Genomic DNA, 21529 nt, shown 5'->3' on the forward strand with positions numbered 1-21529 from the left:
CTTAATTCCCATCCAAAACTCGTCTAATAATCTCTGGAAAACCAGAAAAATCTATGCAATATTTATCTCAAACTCATCTTTTTCCAAGCCTTTAGATTCTGTTAAATGGGAAAATGAGTTGGGTAAGCAATTTAATGTTGAAAAATGGCAAAGAGCACTAACTTATATAGCTACAACTAACGCCACTTTCCATGAGTCCTTCTTTAAGCTTTTAACTAAATGGTGCTACACTCCCACAAGGTTTAAATCTACTTCCTCTGACTTTTTCGGACAAATGTTGGAGAAATTGCGGACTTATAACTAACCTCTATCATATTTTCTGAGATTGCCCCAAGATCAGGAAGCTATTGGATGATCTCTTAGTTCTTTTAAAGAAAATTACCAACATAATTATTCCTAGGGACAACTCCCTTTAATTATTTTCACTAGACATAGATGACAAAAAGAAAGCATTTAGAGAACTAAAGGAAGTAGGTAGTGATGAGGCATTAAATAAATACAAAAAATTAAATACATTCTGTAAAAAGCAAATCAAGGCAGCAAAGATTGAGACAGAGAGAGTAAAAATCATCCTAAAATATTCTTTAACTACATAAATAGTAAGAAACTAAAAAATGATAGTGTTGGCCCCCTTAAAAATAGTCTGGGTGAAATGGTGGATGAGGATGAGGAAAAAGCCAATATGCTAACTGACTTTTTTTCATCAGTATTTACACAAGAAAATCCCATGGCAGACAAAATAACTAGTGATATAAATTCTCAATTAAATGTCACCTGCTTAACCCAGCAGGAAGTGCAGCGGCATCTAAAAATCACTATAATTGACAAATCTCCGGGCCCGGATGGGATACACTCTCGAGTACTGCAGGAATTAAGTACAGTCATTGATAGACCATTATTTTTAATCTTTAAAGACTCCATAATAACAGGGTCTGTACCACAGGACTGGCGTATAGCAAATGCGGTGCCATTATTCAAAAAGGGGACAAAAACTGAACTCGGTAGTTATAGGCCGGTAAGCTTAACCTCTACTGTGGGTAAAATCCTGGAGGGCATTCTAAGGCATGCTATACTGGAGTATCTGAAGAAGAATAACCTCATGACCCAGTATCAGCATGGGTTTACTAGGGACCGTTCATGTCAGACTAATCTGATCAGCTTCTATGAAGAGGTAAGTTCCGGATTGGACCAAGGGAACCCAGTGGATGTAGTGTATATGGACTTTTCAAAAGCTTTTGATACGGTGCCACACAAAAGGTTGATACATAAAATGAGAATAATGGGGATAGGGGAAAATATGTGTAAGTGGGTTGAGAGCTGGCTCAGGGATAGGAAACAAAGGGTGGTAATTAATGGAGCACACTCGGACTGGTTAGCGGTTAGCAGTGGGGTACCACAGGGGTCAGTATTGGGCCCTCTTCTTTTTAATATATTTATTAATGACCTTGTAAGGGGCATTCAGAGTAGAATTTCAATATTTGCAGATGACACTAAACTCTGCAGGGTAATCAATACAGAGGAGGACAATTTTATATTACAGGATGATTTATGTAAACTAGAAGCTTGGGCTGATAAATGGCAAATGAGCTTTAATGGGGAAAAATGTAAGGTCATGCACTTGGGTAGAAGTAATAAGATGTATAATTATGTGCTTAATTCTAAAACTCTGGGCAAAACCATCAATGAAAAAGACCTGGGTGTATGGGTGGATGACAAGCTCATATTCAGTGGCCAGTGTCAGGCAGCTGCTACAAAGGCAAATAAAATAATGGGATGCATTAAAAGAGGCATAGATGCTCATGAGGAGAAAATAATTTTACCTCTATACAAGTCACTAGTTCGACCACACTTAGAATACTGTGCACAGTTCTGGTCTCCGGTGTATAAGAAAGACATAGCTGAACTAGAGCGGGTGCAGAGAAGAGCGACCAAGGTTATTAGAGGACTGGGGGGTCTGCAATACCAAGATAGGTTATTACACTTGGGGCTATTTAGTTTGGAAAAACGAAGACTAAGGGGTGATCTTATTTTAATGTATAAATATATGAGGGGACAGTACAAAGACCTTTCTGATGATCTTTTTAATCATAGACCTGAAACAGGGACAAGAGGGCATCCTCTGCGTTTGGAGGAAAAAAGGTTTAAGCATAATAACAGACGCGGATTCTTTACTGTAAGAGCAGTGAGACTATGGAACTCTCTGACATATGATGTTGTAATGAGTGATTCATTGCTTAAATTTAAGAGGGGACTGGATACCTTTCTGGAAAAGTATAATGTTACAGGGTATATACACTAGATTCCTTGATAGAGCGTTGATCCAGGGAACTAGTCTGATTGCCGTATGTGGAGTCGGGAAGGAATTTTTTTCCCCAATGTGGAGCTTACTCTTTGCCACATGGGTTTTTTTTGCCTTCCCCTGGATCAACATGTTAGGGCATGTTAGGTTAGGCCATGGGTTGAACTAGATGGACTTATAGTCTTCCTTCAACCTTAATAACTATGTAACTATGACTTTCCTACTAATTTCAGATTCATTAAGATACATATTTTTTTTGGTTGCAAAACATTTTTTGGCAATCAATTATAAATCATACTTGTCGTCATATAGCAATAGCTGGAATCAACAAGTGGGGTCAAATCTATAAAAATCCGAGCATGCATCTTTCCCTGCACATGATGGCTAATTTAATCAGCCAATATGTGTCTTTAACAGCTGGGGATGGAGCAGAGCTCCGCCCATGGCTGTTATCCTGTTAAATCCCTTTTTCAATCTCTGACAGCACCCATGACGTGATCGCGAGATGCCTATGGGTTGTCAGGACAGTCGGCGTTGTCCTGATTAATCCTCCTGTGAAAACTAGTCCTTGGCTGGCATTCATAGGAGATCGTGATTTTTATTTTAGCACTGCTATGTATAGCACAAGTGATCAGACAATCGCAGTTTCATGTCACCTAAAGAGACTATTACATACAATTAAAAGTGAAAAAAAGTTTTTAAAATATGAAACAACAAAACAAAAAGGTTGAAATCACCTCCTTTTACCCCATTAAAACTAAAACAATTGAAAAAAATACACATTTAGTATTGCTGCATTCATAAAACTTTGATTTATCAAAATATTAAATTAATTCTATCGTCAAACGGATAACAAAAAAAATAAAAATGTTATTTACTTTTTTTGGCTGCCACAACATTGCAATAAAATGCAATAAGAGGTGATCAAAACATCATATTTACCTGAAAATGATATCAGTAAAAAAAGATCACCTCAGGGTGCAAAAATAAGTCCTCACAGAGCCCCACATTCTGAAAAATAAAAACGCTACGAGTCTTGGAAAATGCTAACAAAAGCAAAAAATGTTTTCTTACAAATTTCTGAATTTTTTTCACCACTTAAAAAAACCTAGACATGTTTGGTATCTGCGTAATTGTACTGACCTGGAGAATCACATCGGCAGGTCAGTTTGATCCAAAAAACAATTGTGGAAATGCCCTTATTTTGCAATTTCAATGCACTTGGAATTTTTTTCCCTCTTTCCAGTGCATCACGTGATAAAATGAATGGTGTCATTCAAAAGTACAAATCGTCCCACAAAAAGCAAGCCATTGTACCGTTTTCTGAACGGAAAAATAAAAAACTTATGGCTCTTGGAAGAATGGTAGGAGTAAAGCAAAAATGAAAAATTATCCTGTGGTGAATGGGCTAAGGAGCACATATTATTTTTTATGACAATCCTTCATTGGCTACTTACTAGCATCTAGGCCTGCCTGGGGCTCCCTGGTCGGTACATGCGGAACCCTTATAACGTACTAATATGTGACTTTTGTGTACATATGTGTTACTACTATACACTAATTTAAGTTCAGATATGAAAAAAATTCTCAGCATTGCTTGCAGCAGAACATCTCTAAGGGTCACCTTGCGAAATGCACTCATAAAACACTACTGTGAAGGTTTGTGATAGAGCGTTATTTACAGCACCTTTGAGGCACCACATAAGGTTCTAAAGGGACCAAGTCTTATATCATGTACACAAGGTCGGATTTGAAGAAAAAAACATTAAATCTTTAGGCATTGTTTATAAAATGAATAAAATAAAGGTTTAAACTGCAGAGAAGAAACAACTGAATATGAAGTAGGTAGGCAGACTGGGCTTAAGAGCCTTTATTTTATATCTCGTTATTTTTAACAAAGCAAAGAGAACATAATCCAAGTATGTACCAATCAGCCATGACTATGACAAGGCAGCTGCTTTGGAATAACTGGCAGAAAACATCTGCAATTGATTATTCTCTGTGTGTTTTGTATCGGGGAGCAACATGATGCTTCATACTGTGATATGCTGTGTTCATTTGGGGCACTATTATACTGTAATGTGAATAAAGGTTGCTTTCACCTCTACACTCATTTTTACAAAATAACATACAAATTATAAATAAGCGTCCAGCCATTTTTTACATGCGGCTCCGGTAAAATGCCCCTACTTAACATACTGCAAACATACCGTGGAGTCTTGTGTTATTTCATTATTATTATTATTATTATTATTATTATTATTTATTTATAATTATTATAATTATTTATTTATTTCATGCCCTCTGCTATCGCTTCTAGCTACTCCACAAACTAGAATTAAGGAAAGTTGAAAAGGGGAAACACGTCTGCAGGGCTAGACTACACAACTTTCTTTGTAGTTTGTTACCTTAGATCAGGGATGTCAAACTCAAATACACAAAGGGCCAAAATGAAAAGCTTGGACAAAGTCGCGGGCCAGCCTTTATATTTATGAAATAAAAATGTCTACAATTGAGGAAGTTTTTTCTTATCATCAAATAAAACAATGAACTTTTTCATATGGAAGCATACTTAAAATGGGTTGTCCCATGAACAAAGTACATTTTAATTAATAGATCTTAGAATAAAATGTTGGAATTATATACAGAAAAGATATATATATTTTGGTAATGTTTTAGCCAGTGGATAGAAAAATATTTAGAATTGAGAGTCCTCAGTGGTTGATACCTTTTAATGCTTAACTGAAAAGATGATAACAAATTGCAAGCTTTCGAGACTACTCTGGTCTCTTCCTCAGGCATAGACTAGTCTATGCCTGATGACGAGACTGGAGTAGTCTCGAAAGCTTGCAATTTGTTACCATCTTTTCAGTTAGCCATTAAAAGGTATCAACCACGAGGACTCTCAATTCTAAATATTTTGGAATTATACAATATGTTATGTAACGGCAGTAAAAAGCATATGGCCCAATTTAAATATGTAATACACTGTGTTCCAAGTTATTATGCAAATTGGATTTAACCCCTTTCTGCCATATGACGTACTATCCCATCGAGGTGGGGTGGGCCCGTATGACCACCGACGGGATAGTACGTCATACGCGATCGGCTGCGCTCACGGGGGGAGCGCGGCCAATCACGGCCGGGTGTCAGCTGCCTATCGCAGCTGACATCCGGCACTATGTGCCAGGAGCGGTCACGGACCGCCCCCGGCACATTAACCCCTGGCACACCACAATCAAACATGATCGTGGTGTGCCGGCGTTGCTGCGGGGGTCTCCTACCTCCCTCCCTGCGATATGATCGCGTTGCTGTGAGGGTCTCCTACCTCCCTACCTGCAGCAGGCCCGGATCCAATATGGCCACGGCATCCGGGTCCTGCAGGGAGGGAGGTGGCTTACCAAGTGCCTGCTCAGAACAGGCGCTTGGTAAGGCTGCAGTGCTCTGAGACAGATCGGTGATCTGATAGAGTGCTGTGCAAACTGTCAGATCACCGATGTGTGATGTCCCCCCTGGGACAAAGTAAAAAAGTAAAAAAAAAAATTTCCAAATGTGTAAAAAAAATAATAAAAAAAAATTCCTAAATAATGAAAAAAAATATATATATTATTCCCATAAATACATTTCTTTATCTAAATAATAAAAAAACAATAAAAGTACACATATTTAGTATCGCCGCTTCCGTAACGACCCGACCTATAAAACTGGCCCACTAGTTAACCCCGTCAGTAAACACCGTAAGGAAAAAAAAAAAAACGAGGCAAAAAACAACACTTTATTATCATACCACCGAACAAAAAGTGAAATAACACGCGATCAAAAAGACAGGTATAAATAACAATGGTACCTGTGAAAACATCATCTTGTCCCGCAAACAACAAGCCACCATACAGCATCATCAGCAAAAAAATATAAAAGTTATAGTCCTCAGAATAAAGCGATGCAAAAATAATTATTTTTTCTATAAAATAGTTTTTATCGTATAAAAGCGCCAAAACATAACAAAATGATATAAATGAGGTATCGCTGTAATCGTACTGACCTGAAGAATAAAACTGCTTCATCAATTTTACCAAACGCGGAACAGTATGAACGCCTCCCCCAAAAGAAATTCATGAATAGCTGGTTTTTGGTCATTCTGCCTCACAAAAATCGGAATAAAAAGCGATAAAAAAATGTCACATGCCCGAAAATGTTACCAATAAAAACGTCAACTCGTCCCGCAAAAAAAAAAGACCTCACATAACTCTGTGGACCAAAATATGGAAAAATTATAGCTCTCAAAATGTGGTAACGCAAAAAATATTTTTTGCAATAAAAAGTGTCTTTCAGTGTGTGACGGCTGTCAATCATAAAAATCCGCTAAAAAACCCACTATAAAAGTAAATCAAACCCCCTTTCATCACCCCCTTAGTTAGGGAAAAATTAAAAAATTAAAAAAATGTATTTATTTCCATTTTCCCATTAGGGTTAGGGCTAGGGTTAGGGCTAGGGTTAGGGTTAGGGTTAGGGTTAGGGCTAGGGTTAGGGCTAGGGTTGGGGCTAGGGTTAAGGCTACAGTTAGGGTTGGAGCTAAAGTTAGGGATAGGGTTGGGGCTAAAGTTACGGTTAGGGTTTAGATTACATTTACGGTTGGGAATAGGGTTGGGATTAGGGTTAGGGGTGTGTCAGGGTTAGAGGTGTGGTTAGGGTTACTGTTGGGATTAGTGAAAGGGGTGTGTTTGGATTAGGGTTTCAGTTATAATTAGGGGGATTCCACTGTTTAGGCACATCAGGGGTTCTCCAAACGCGACATGGCGTCCGATCTCAATTCCAGCCAATTCTGCGTTGAAAAAGTAAAACAGTGCTCCTTCCCTTCCGAGCTCTCCCGTATGCCCAAACAGGGGTTTACCCCAACATATGGGGTATCAGCGTACTCAGGACAAATAGGACAACAACTTTTGGGGTCCAATTTCTCCTGTTACCCTTGGGAAAATACAAAACTGGGGGCTAAAAAATAATTTTTGTGGGAAAAAAAATATTTTTTATTTTCAAAGGCTCTGCGTTATAAACTGTAGTGAAACACTTGGTGGTTCAAAGTTCTCACAACACATCTAGATAAGTTCCTTGGGGGGTCTAGTTTCCAATATGGGGTCACTTGTGGGGTTTTCTACTGTTTAGGTACATTAGGGGCTCTGCAAACGCAATGTGACGCCTGCAGACCATTCCATCTAAGTCTGCATTCCAAATGGCGCTCCTTCCCTTCCGAGCCCTACCGTGCGCCCAAACGGTGGTTCCCCCCCACATATGGAGTATTAGCGTACTCAGGACAATTTGGACAACAACTTATGGGGTCGAATTTCTCCTGTTACCCTCGGGAAAATACATGTTAGGGCTAGCGGAACGCACCGAGTAAATAGAGATGTTTATTGATATTGGTGCGTTCGCAGCCCGGGGTCCACCGTGCAGGAGCACCTGCTGCTAGCAAACGGCGGAGCTATATGGCGGTATAGACTAACTCAGTTAATTCACTGAGTAGCCGTGAAAGGAAAGCACTGTGCCCTGTTAGACTCCACAGAGGCACAGGCTAACTGCCCAAACAGAGAGCAGTCAGTGGTCACACAAACACACAAAACTCCTCGCCGGAGGAGCCAGCATTCTAGGGGCTTATTTCAGCCGGGTCCCTGAATACACTCAGACTCAATCTCCTCGCCGGAGGAGCCAGCATTCTAGGGGCTTATTTCAGCCGGGTCCCTGAACACACATACATGTGACCACACTGGCGCAAAGCACATAACATAAGACAATACTAGCGCATGGCCGTGCGGTCATGCGCAGTTTATATAGTTGCAGCACAGAAAGCTGCTACTGAAGTTTTTGCCCTTTCAGGACCTTCCAGAAGGACCAATGGAAAGTGCTGCAGTACCTGAGCATGTTTTGCCCTTTCAGGACCTTCCAGAAGGACCAATGGAATGTACTGCAGCACCTGAGCATGTGACCGAACATGTGGCCCTCGACCTCCAATGGGAGACCCTGTCCTGGGCATGCTCAGTGTGAGTAAACAAGGACTTAGTCCCAGAGAGGCTCGCTCGCCACAGATCAGTGCAGGGTACCATAGGAAAGCCAGAAAAGGCAGTAGTGACCCTATTCACCGAATCAGCCCCAGCGAGACGCTGGGAGCGACGTCTCCGCTGAGCAGAGCCCACTGCGGCCGATACCGAATGGGAGACCGCAGCAGACACGGATCGAGATTCCCCCTGTGCAGCAGAGGAAACTCGACTCCTAACATTACCCCCCCCTCCTAGGGCCCCCCCCTCCTTGAGCCTCACTACGCTCAAAAGCTGCGATAAGCAGCGGAGCCCGAATGTGCTCCACAGGCTCCCAGGTTCTATCCTCTGGGCCGTGACCCTTCCAGTCCACCAGATAAAATTTCTTGCCACGTACCACCTTGCACCCCACAATAGCATTCACCTCAAACTCATCCGTGGATGAACCCGATGTCCCAGCAGATGACTCGCAAAACCGGGACAAAAGAATGGGCTTTAAGAGGGAAACGTGGAAAGTATCGGTGATACCAAGGCGTGGAGGAATAGCCAAACGGTAGACCACAGGGTTGACCTGTTCCAGAACCTTAAACGGGCCAATGTAGCGAGGAGCAAACTTAGTGGACTCAACTCGCAGCCTGATGTTACGGGCGGAGAGCCACACTAAGTCGCCAGGAGCAAAGACCGGAGCGGGGCGCCGGTGTGTATCAGCCGAAACCCTCATTCTCTCCTTGAAGGCCCGGATGGCATCCTGTGTGCGGTCCCAGATGTCACGTGCCTCCACCGCCCAGTCTGCCACCCTAGAATCGGTGGATGACACGGGCATGGGCACAGGGACACGCGGATGCTGGCCGTAATTAAGGAGAAAAGGAGTTTGACCAGTGGAATCGGCTACGGCGTTGTTCAGGGCAAATTCCGCCCAAGGTAGCAAAGATGCCCAGTCATCCTGCCTAGCAGAGACGAAATGTCGCAAATATGTCACCAGAGTCTGGTTGGTTCTCTCCACCAACCCATTCGTCTCGGGATGGTATGCAGAGGAGAGGTTTAACTCTATGCTGAGTAAACGGCAGAGCTCTCTCCAAAACCGAGATGCGAACTGGGGACCCCGATCGCTGACAATCTTATCAGGCATACCATGCAATCGGAAAACGTGTTTAATGAACAACACCGCCAAGGCCCGTGCTGAGGGTAACCGAGGAAGCGGCACCAAATGCACCATCTTGGAGAAATGGTCGGTGACAACCCAAATAATGGAGCAGCCACGCGACTTTGGTAGACCCACCACAAAGTCCATCCCGACCATCTCCCAGGGCCTGTCTGCCACCGGTAGAGGGTAAAGCAACCCAGCAGGCCGTTGCCGAGGAGACCGATTCTGGGCGCAAGAAACGCACGCCTGAATATAGTCCTTGACATCTCGGGCCATATGCGGCCACCAGTATGTTCTCGCCAAAAGCTCAGATGTCCTCTTGGTCCCAAAATGCTCACCCACTCTGGAGGAGTGAGCCCAAGAGAGAACCTCCGGTCGCAAGTTAGCTGGTACGAAAGTCTTGCCCGGGGGCACAGACTCTAGAGAAACCGGAGCTACAGTTCTCAGGCTCTCAGAAGGGACAATAAGCCGAGGCTCCTCCTCCTCCTCCTCCGATGACACCACGGAGCGGGAGAGAGAGCGTCAGCACGAACGTTCTTCTCCCCGGAGAGGAAATGGAGAGTAAAATGGAACCGGGAGAAGAACAGGGACCATCTAGCCTGGCGAGAATTCAGCCGCTGGGCCGTTTGCAGATACACCAAGTTCTTGTGGTCAGTGAAGACTTGGAAGGGAAAGCGAGCTCCCTCCAAGAGATGTCTCCACTCCGAGAAAGCCAACTTCATGGCCAGCAACTCCCTGTCCCCGATGGAATAATTCCTCTCCGCTGGTGTGAAGGTCTTGGAGAAGAAGAAGCAAGGATGCTTCCGACCTTGAGCATCCTTTTGGAAAAGGACTGCTCCAGCACCAACGGATGAGGCATCCACCTCCAAGATAAATGGCTTATCAACATCGGGGCGATGTAGGATGGGAGCGCTAGCGAAGTGTGACTTGATCGAGAGAAAGGCTTTGGAGACCTCCTCTGACCACAACTTGGGATTTGCTCCCTTCTTGGTGAGGGCAACCAAGGGAGCTACCAAAGTTGAGAAGTGTGGAATGAACTGGCGATAGTAATTAATGAACCCCATAAAGCGCTGCACCGCTTTAAGAGAATGGGGTTCCTGCCAGTCCATCACAGCCTGTAGCTTGGCAGGATCCATAGCCAAACCCTGGGCAGAGATGATATAACCAAGGAAAGGCAAGGACTCCTGCTCAAACACACACTTCTCCAACTTGGCGTAGAGGGAGTTTGCCCGTAAGAGGTCGAAGACTTTGCGAACATCTCTCCGATGGGAGTCAATATCTGGAGAGAAGATGAGAATATCATCCAGATAGACTACGACCGAGGTGGTGAGCATATCTTGGAAGATGTCGTTCACAAAGTCTTGGAAAACGGCTGGGGCATTACAGAGCCCGAAGGGCATCACCAGATATTCATAGTGCCCATCCCTGGTGTTAAAAGCCGTCTTCCATTCATCCCCCTCACGGATGCGAATCAGGTTGTAAGCACCCCGCAGATCTAACTTTGTAAATACCCTCGCTCCCCGTAGCCTATCAAATAGCTCAGATATCAGGGGTAGTGGGTACTTGTTCTTAACGGTGATGGCGTTAAGACCCCTGTAGTCTATGCATGGACGTAAGTCTCCAGTCTTCTTCTGTACGAAGAAGAACCCTGCCCCTGCCGGTGACACTGACTTCCTAATGAATCCTCTTGCCAGATTCTCTTGGATGTACTGGGATATTGCCTCCGTCTCCGGGAGAGATAACGGATAGACTCGACCCCGGGGAGGCTCAGCACCAGGCAAGAGGTCAATAGGACAGTCATAGGGGCGGTGAGGCGGAAGGGTCTCCGCAGCTCTTTTGGAGAACACGTCTGCATAGGGCCAATAGTGCTTGGGGAGAGAGGAAAGATCTGCGGGTACCTGTGTAGTAGCAACCTGAACGCACTCCCTCAGACATCTACCCTCGCAGGATTTACTCCATCCCAAAATTCTCCCAGAGGACCACTCAATATGAGGAGAATGGTAGCGAAGCCATGGTATCCCCAACAGGACCTCATCAATTCCCTCAGGAATGACTAATAGGGAGATTATCTCCTGATGTGATGGAGACACAGATAGCGTGAAAGGAATGGTTTGGTGGGTAATCTGTGAAGGTAGTGTTGACCCATTTACCACTTGAACTGTTACTGGCTTGGCGAGCATCACCAAGTGTATTGCGTGACGCTGGGCAAAAGCGGAAGACATAAAGTTACCCTCTGCCCCAGAATCCACGCATAGCTCGACCATAAGAGTGGATGGGCCTATGGTAATTGTCCCCTTGAAGGACAACTTTGAGGCAAACGTCGCCGTGTCTAGTGTACCTCCTCCAACTGCCACTAGACGCTGACGTTTCCCCGACCGCTGAGGACCCTTGGAGGCAAGGTGTCCTGACTGCTGGCAAACATGATGGACCTTATGTGCACGGGCAGACTGAGACTTGGATCCCGCTCGTGTCACCTCTAAGGCCTCATGTGACTCGGATGCCTGGACTGGAGATTCCAAAGGTTTGGCGAAGGTGGGAGCCAGCCGAAACCTCTGCCTACACTGGGCTCGCTCCAACCTCCGCTCGTTAAAACGGAGGTCAATACGAGTAGAGACAGTTATTAACTCCTCCAGTGTGGCAGGAATCTCCCTAGTGGCCAGAGCGTCCTTAATGTGGTCAGCCAGGCCCCTCCAAAATATGGGGATAAGGGCTTTATCCGACCACTCCAGCTCGGAAGCTAAAGTACGGAAGCGGACGGAAAAATGGCTGACCAAGGACTCACCCTGAGTTAATACCAGTAGTTGGAGCGCTGTGTCATGGGTGACTTGAGGTCCTAAAAAGACCTTTTTCAGAGTGCTCAGGAACAACGGAGCACTCTGCACCACATGATCACCACGCTCCCACAGCGGCGTAGCCCACTCCAACGCCCTGTCCGACAAAAGAGACACAATAAATCCCACCTTAGCCCGCTCTGTAGGAAAACGTGCAGCCAGGAGCTCGAGGTGAATAGAGCACTGACTCACGAATCCCCTACAAGTTTTGCTATTTCCAGAAAATTTTTCTGGCAGCGGGAGGCGAGATAACGTCAGAAAAGGGGTGGCAGTGGACAAGGTTGCTGCAGCCATGCTAGCAGCCTGTACAGCAACTGCGGTAACATCCACAGCTGAGGTTGAGCTCTCGAGAGCCGCCAACCTACCCTCCAGCTGCTGGATATACCGCAAAGATTGCTGAATGTCCGCCATTTACTAGCCAGACCCTGGCACTAGTATTCTGTTAGGGTTAGCGGAACGCACCGAGTAAATAGAGATGTTTATTGATATTGGTGCGTTCGCAGCCCGGGGTCCACCGTGCAGGAGCACCTGCTGCTAGCAAACGACGGAGCTATATGGCGGTATAGACTAACTCAGTTAATTCACTGAGTAGCCGTGAAAGGAAAGCACTGTGCCCTGTTAGACTCCACAGAGGCACAGGCTAACTGCCCAAACAGAGAGCAGTCAGTGGTCACACAAACACACAAAACTCCTCGCCGGAGGAGCCAGCATTCTAGGGGCTTATTTCAGCCGGGTCCCTGAATACACTCAGACTCAATCTCCTCGTCGGAGGAGCCAGCATTCTAGGGGCTTATTTCAGCCGGGTCCCTGAACACACATACATGTGACCACACTGGCGCAAAGCACATAACATAAGACAATACTAGCGCATGGCCGTGCGGTCATGCGGAGTTTATATAGTTGCAGCACAGGAAGCTGCTACTGAAGTTTTTGCCCTTTCAGGACCTTCCAGAAGGACCAATGGAAAGTGCTGCAGTACCTGAGCATGTTTTGCCCTTTCAGGACCTTCCAGAAGGACCAATGGAATGTACTGCAGCACCTGAGCATGTGACCGAACATGTGGCCCTCGACCTCCAATGGGAGACCCTGCCCTGGGCATGCTCAGTGTGAGTAAACAAGGACTTAGTCCCAGAGAGGCTCGCTCGCCGCAGATCAGTGCAGGGTACCATAGGAAAGCCAGAAAAGGCAGTAGTGACCCTATTCACCGAATCAGCCCCAGCGAGACGCTGGGAGCGACGTCTCCGCTGAGCAGAGCCCACTGCGGCCAATACCGAATGGGAGACCGCAGCAGACACGGATCGAGATTCCCCCTGTGCAGCAGAGGAAACTTGACTCCTAACAATACAAAACTGGGGTCTAAATAATAATTTTTGTGGGAAAAAAATTTTGTTTTATTTTTACGGCTCTGCATTATAAACGTCTGTGAAGCCCTTGGTGGGTCAAAGCGCTCACCACACATCTAAATAAGTTCCATAGGGGTCTACTTTCCAAAATGGTGTCACTTTTGGGGGGTTTCTACTGTTTAGGTACATTAGGGGCTCTGCAAACGCAATGTGACGCCTGCAGACCATTCCATCTAAGTCTGCATTCCAAATGGCGCTCCTTCCCTTCTGAGCCCTCCCATGCGTCCAAACGGTGGTTTCCCCCACATATAGGGTATCCGCGCACTCAGAACAAATTGGACAACAACTTTTGGAGTCCAATTTCTCCTGTTACCCTCTGGAAAATACAAAACTGGGGGCTAAATAATAATTTTTGTGGGAAAAAATTTTTGTTTTATTTTTACGGCTCTGCATTATAAACTTCTGTGAAGCCCTTGGTGGATCAAAGTGCTCGCCACACATCTAGATAAGTTCCTTAGGGGGTCTACTTTCCAAAATGGTGTCACTTGTGGGGGGTTTCTACTGTTTATTTACATTAGGGGCTCTGCAAACGCAATGTGAGCCCTGCAGACCATTCCATCTAAGTCTGCATTCCAAATGGCGCTCCTTCCCTTCGGAGCCCTCCCATGCGTCCAAACAGTGGTTCCCCCCACATATGGGGTATCAGCGCACTCAGGACAAATTGGACAACAAATTTTGAGGTCCAATTTCTCCTGTTATCCTCGGGAAAATACAAAACTGGGGGCTAAAAAATAATTTTTGTGGGAAAAAATTTTTATTTTATTTTTATGGCTCTGCATTATAAACATCTGTGAAGCCCTTGGTGGGTCAAAGCGCTCACCGCACATCTAGATAAGTTCCTTAGGGGGTCTACTTTCCAAAATGGTGTCACTTGTGGGGGGTTTCAATGTTTAGGCACATCAGTGGCTCTAAACGCAACATGGCGTCCCATCTCAATTCCTGTCAATTTTGCATTGAATTATCAAACGGCGTTCCTTCCCTTCCGAGCTCTCTCATGCACCCAAACAGTGGTTTACCCCCACATATGGGGTATCAGCGTACTCAGGACAAATTGTACAACAACTTTTGGGGTCCAATTTTTTCTCTTACCATTGGGAAATTAAAAAATTGGGGGCTAAAAGATAATTTTTGTGAAATAATATGATTTTTTATTTTTACAGTTCTGCATTATAAACTTCTGTGAAGCACTTGGTGGGTCAAAGTGCTCACCACACCTCTAGATAAGTTCCTTAGGGGGTCTACTTTCCAAAATGGTGTCACTTGTGGGGGGTTTCAATGTTTAGGCACATCAGTGGCTCTCCAAACGCAAGATGGCGTCCCATCTCAATTCCTGTCAATTTTGCATTGAATTGTCAAACGGCGCTCCTTCCCTTCCGAGCTCTCCCATGCGCCCAAACAGTGGTTTACCCCCACATATGGGGTATCAGTGTACTCAGGACAAATTGTACAACAAATTTTGGGGTCCAATTTCTTCTCTTACCCTTGGAAAAATAAAAAATTGAGGGCGAAAAAATAATTTTTGTGAAAAAATACGATTTTTTATTTTTACGGTTCTGCATTATAAACTTCTGTAAAGCAATTGGTGGGTCAAAGTGCTCACCACACCTCTAGATAAGTTCCTTAGGGGGTCTACTTTCCAAAATGGTGTCACTTGTGGGGGGTTTCAATGTTTAGGCACATCAGGGGCTCTCCAAACGCAACATGGTGTCCCATCTCGATTCCAGTCAATTTTGCGTTGAAAAGTCAAATGGCGCTCCTTCGCTTCCGAGCTCTGTCATGCGCCCAAACAGTGGTTTACCCCCACATATGGGGTATCAGCGTACTCAGGACAAATTGTACAACAACTTTTTGGGCCCATTTTCTCCTGTTACCCTTGGTAAAATAATACAAATTGGAGCTGAAGTACATTTTTTGTGAAAAAAAGTTAAATGTTCATTTTTATTTAAACATTACAAAAATTCCTGTGAAACACCTGAAGGGTTAATAAACTTCTTGACTATGGTTTTGAGCACCTTGAGGGGTGCATTTTTTAGAATGGTGTCACACTTGGGTATTTTCTATCATATAGACCCCTCAAAATGACTTCAAATGAGATGTGGTCCCTAAAAAAAAAAATGGTGTTGTAAAAATGAGAAATTGCTGGTCAATTTTTAACCCTTATAACTCCCTAACAAAAAAAAATTTTGGTTCCAAAATTGTGTTGATATAAAGTAGACATGTGGGATATGTTACTTATTAAGTATTTTATGTGACAAATCTCTGTGATTTAATTGCATAAAAATTCAAATTTGGAAAATTGCAAAATTTTCAAAATTTTCGCCAAATTTCCATTTTTTTCACAAATAAACGCAGGTAATATCAAAGAAATTTTAACACTATCATGAAGTACAGTATGTCATGAGAAAACAGTGTCAGAATCACTGGGATCCGTTGAAGTGTTCCAGAGTTAAAACCTCATAAAGGGACAGTGGTAAGAATTGTAAAAATTGGCCTGGCCATTAACATGCAAACCACCCTTGGGGGTAAAGGGGTTAAGCAGATCACAGTTTTCATGTAACATGGGATTGAAAAAGGATCTCTCTGCTGCCAAAAAGCATCAAATAGTGCAATGCCTTGGTCAAGGGATGAAAACATAAGATATTTCCCAAAAACTTAAGCGTGATCATCGTACTGTTAAGAGATTTGTGGCTGAATCTGAGCACAGACGTGTTTGTGCTTATAAAGGCATAATGAGGAAGGTTTCTGCCAGGCAATATCATCAGATTAAGAGAGCAGCTGCTAAAAAGCCACTACAAACCAGCAAACAGATATTTGAAGCTGCTGGTGCCTCTGGAGTCCCTCCAACCTCAAGGTGTAGGATCCCTCAAAGACTTGCTCTGGGTCATAAACCTACTATTCGGCCACCCCTAATCAGTGTTCACAAGCAGAAACGGTTGCAGTGGGCCCAGACATACATGAAGACGAATTTTCAAACAGTCTTGTTTACTGATGAGTGTTGAGCAACACTGGATGGTCCAGATGGATGGAGTAGTGGATGGTTGGTGGATGGCCACCATGTCCCAAAAAGGTTCCGACATCAGCAAGGAGGTGGAGGAGTCATTTTTTGGGCCGGAATCATAGGGAAACAGCTGATAGGGCCTTTTAAGGTTCCTGAAGGTGTGAAAATGACCTCTGCAAAGCATATAGAGTTTCTGACTGACAACTTTCTTCCATGGTATAAAAAGCAGAAACGTGCCTTCAGGAGCAAAATCATCTTCATGCATGACAATGCAGCATCTCATGCTGCAAATAATACCTCTGAGTCATTGGCTGCTATGGACATAAAAGGAGATAAACTCATGGTGTGGCCACCATCTTCCCTTGACCTCAACCCTATAGAGAACCTTTGGAGTATCATGAAGCAAAAGATCTATGAGGGTGGGAGGCAGTTCACATCAAAACAGCAGCTCTGGGAGGCTATTCTCACTTCATGGCAAGAAATACAAGCAGAAACTCTCCAAAAACTCACAAGTTCAATGGATGCAAGAATTGTGAAGGTAATATCAAAGAAGGGTTTCTATGTTAATATGTAACTTGGCCTGTTAGGATGTTTTGGAGTTAAATAGCTTTTTTGTTCAGTGAATGTGACCTCCTAATGCTGCAAATTCAACAAAAGAGCATTTTCAGTTCTTTAAAACATATCAAATGTTTAGAAATTCTACTGTGCCTAATAATTTGGAACAGTGCATTTTGAGTTTTTATTCATTTTGGAGATTACACTGTTATCATTGGGAGGTTTATTCAATAAAATTCGATGTATACTCTAACGGGTGATGACTTTAATTAGACTGACTGTCATTTGCACCGACCATTTAGGAAAATCCGAACAAAATATAATTTGCATAATAATTTGGAATATGGTGTGAAGGATAAAAAACCTTGACTAATACAGATAGTAAAGTATGAGGCAGAAAAGTGCCCTCAAAAACACATGCACAGTATGATGTCCCTACTGTACCCCCCTCTTTCAATCCCAGTGACAAAGAATGCTGACCCTATACAGTATGATTCTCCAACTGTAATCCCCACACAGCCCTCCATACAGTATAGTGGCCACAAAAAGTGCTCCATATAATATAATGGGCCCCATCTAGTCTTCCATACAGTATTATGGGGCCTTGCATTGCTTTCTATATAGTATATTGGCCCCAAAATGTGCTCCATACAGTATAATGGCCCCACATAGTGCTCTATACAGTCTAATGGCCCCACATAGTGTTCCATACAGTATAATGGCTCCACAGTGTTCTATACAGTATAATTACCCCACTTAGTGCTCCATACAGTATAATGGATAACATAGTGCTCCAGAAAGTAAATTGGCCCCACAAAGTGCTCCATACAGTATAATGAGCCTGTGTAGTGCTCCATACAGTATAATAGGCTCCAAATTAAAATAAATAAATACTCACCTCTGCCCATCTCTCCAATGCTACAATCTCTTCAGATCCTCTTCACATTTCAGAACAGCAGGAGCATTGTAATGATGTCATCATGCCCGCTGTTCTGAGACGTAAGACACAGAGGTGGAATGATTGAATGGAGCATCAACTTATAAATACTCCGTGGACCCATCCAGTTTGGCAGGCCAAATATACTACCCTGCGGGCCAGAGTTTGATATATGTACCTTACAAAAACATAGCGTTGCATAGAATTCAAATACACAAAACAGTAGAATTTAATTATCAAAAAGACCATTTTTTAATGCAGTTTTTTCACACCATTGTTTCTTGTATGCTACAAATTGTTGTAGATTTCAGCATTCAGCCCAAGTAGCAAAACTTAGACATTAGAATAGAATGTATTTCTTGGGATGCACAACAACATCATCAACATGGAGGATATGGGTGTAACCGACAGATAAACACTAGAGAGAAAATAACGATGTATATTAAAGACTAGTGGAACATTAACAAACTTTAGCAGTCACCACAGTGCCACACTTATTTTTAGTTTTGTTTCTTAGCTAATTGTTAATACAGTATATGTTCTTGTACAAGTGTATTAGAAAACAATTTAAACAGAATTTTACAGATTAAGTCATCAATTCCTTTAGTACCTTCTGCCATACTTCCCCTAGACATGTAGTTAAAATTTAGGAAGCTTTTCTATTTTTTGTCTTTCCTAATATTCCCCATTTTTCTTTTTTGTCAGTTTTGGTACATTACATTAGGTTAGGACCATTCTAAATAGGGTCACCGTTATGTGGTGGGATGGCTTTTGCTTTTTTTTTTTTTTTTAGCAAAAATATATACTCTATATTATTTTTATGCACTTTTGCTATTTATTTATTTACTGCAGGGTGTTTGCACATTTTGTTTTTCTCTTGGATTTTGTCTGATTAGTGACCAGTGTGAACACACACCAACTTGCATTCCAGTTCATTGCTTTTGCTTTCTGTTTGTCTCTGCACCCTGTACAGATATGCGGCTTCCCTTTTATTTGAGCTGGACATTACATTTAAAAAGCTCCATGCTGCTGGGGATCCATTAGTCAGGGCCTCAGTCCTTATCAGCCCTTATTCACACCAACATCTTTAGACACATGTTAAGGTTTAAACACCTTAACGGCCAGGGGTATTTCTGTTTTTGCATTTTTGTTTTTTGCTCTCCTTCTTCCCAGAGCCATAACTGTTTTTTTTCTGCCAATATGGCCATATATGTGAGTTTGCTCAGTGAGTTTTGCTTTTGAACGACATCATTGGTTTTACCATATTGTGTTCAGGAAAATGGTAAAAAAATTCTAAGTGCAGTGAAATTGCAAAAAAAGTGCAATTCCATAATGTGTTTTGGGATTTTTATTTGGCAATGTTCACTAAATGCTAAAACTGACCTGCCACTATGATTCTCCATGTCATTACGAGTTTGTAGATACCAAACACGTATAGGTTCTCTTTTATTTAACCCCTTAACCCTCAAGGGTAGTTTGCATGTTAATGACTGGGCCAATTTTTACAATTCTGATCACTGTCCTTTTATGAGGTTATAACTCTGAAACGCTTGCATGGATCCCAGTGATTCTGACACTGTTTTCTCATGACATATTGTGTTTCATGTTAGTGGTAAAATTTCCTTGACATTACATGCGTTTATTTGTGAAAAAAAAGGAAATTTGGTGAAAATTTTGAAAATTTTCCAATTTTCCAACTTTGAATTTTCATGCCCTTAAATCACAGAGATATGTCACACAAAATACTTAATAAGTAACATTTCCCACATGTCTGTTTTACATCAGCACAATTTTGGAGCCAAATTTGTTTTTGTTAGGGAGTTATAAGGGTTAAAAGTTGACTAGCAATTTCTCATTTTTACAGCACCATTTTTTTTGGGACCACATCACATTTGAAGTCACTTTGAGGGGTCTATTTGACAGAAAATTCCCAAGTGTGACACCATTCTAAAAACTGCACCCCTCAATGTGCTCAAAATCACATTCAAGAAGTTTATTAACCCTTCAGGTGTTTCACAGGAATTTTTGGAATATTTTTAAAAATAATTAACATTTAAATTTTTTTCACAAAAAATTTACTTCAGATTCAATTTGTTTTATTTTACCAAGGGTAACAGGAGAAATTTAACCCCAAAAGTTGTTGTACAATTTGTCCTGAGTACGCAGATACCCCATATATGGAGGAGAACCACTGTTTGGGCGCATGGCAGAGCTCGGAAGAGAAGGAGCGCTGTTTGACTTTCCAATGCAAAATTGGCTGGAATTGAAATAGGATGCCATGTCGCCTTTGGAAAGCCCCTGATGTGCCTAAACAGTAGAAGCTCCCCACAAGTGACACCATTTTGGAAAGTAAACCCCCTAAGGAACTTATATAGATGTGTTGTGAGAATTTTGAACCCCCAAGTGCTTCACAGAAGTTTATAATGTAGAGCCGTAAAAATAAAAAAAATCATATTTTTTCACAAGAATAATATTTTTGCTCCCAATTTTTTATTTTCCCAAGGGTAACAGAAGAAATTGAACCCAAAAAGTTGTTGTGCAGTTTGTCCTGAGTATGCTGATAGCCCATATATGGGGGTAAACCACTGTTTGGGCTTTTCAATGCAATATTGGCTGGAATTGAGATAGGAAGACAAGTCACATTTGGAGAGCCTCTGATGTGCCTAAACAGTGAAAACCCCCACAAGTGACACCACTGTGGAAACTAGACCCCCTAGGTAACTTACTTAGATGTGTTGTGAAAACTTTGAACCCCCAAGTGTTTCACTACAGTTTATAACGCAGAGCCGTGAAAATAATTTTTTTTCCACAAAAATGAATTTTTAGCCCCCGGTTTTGAATTTACCAAAGGGTAACAGGAGAAATTGGACCCCAAAAGTTATTGCACAATTTGTCCTGAGTACGCTGATACCCCATATGTGGGGGAGGAACCACCGTTTGGGTGCATGGCAGAGCTCGGAAAGGAAGGAGCACCGTTTGGAATACAGACTTAGATGGAATGGTCTGCAGGCGTCACATTGCGTTAACAGAGCCCCTGATGTACCTAAACAGTAGAAACCCCCCACAAGTGACCCTGTTGTGAATTCCGCTCTTGGGCTCCCTCCGGTGGTTGTAAGTGGCACTTTTGCGAGTTCTGCTCTTGGGCTCCCTCAGGTGGTTTTAAGTGGTATGGCTGCTCCTTGGATTTAGCAGTCTGCAGCTGCTTCCACTGATTGTCTTTCTGCTCGGCTATTTATGCCTGGCTCTCTCTTCAGCCAGTGTCACTTATCAATGGTTCCTGGTTGGATTCACATCTCTTTGGATTTCCCTGTTATCCTGACCAGTTCAGCAAAGCTA

The sequence above is a fragment of the Ranitomeya imitator genome, chromosome 1 (assembly GCF_032444005.1).
Source record: "Ranitomeya imitator isolate aRanImi1 chromosome 1, aRanImi1.pri, whole genome shotgun sequence".
Taxonomy (NCBI): domain Eukaryota; kingdom Metazoa; phylum Chordata; class Amphibia; order Anura; family Dendrobatidae; genus Ranitomeya; species Ranitomeya imitator.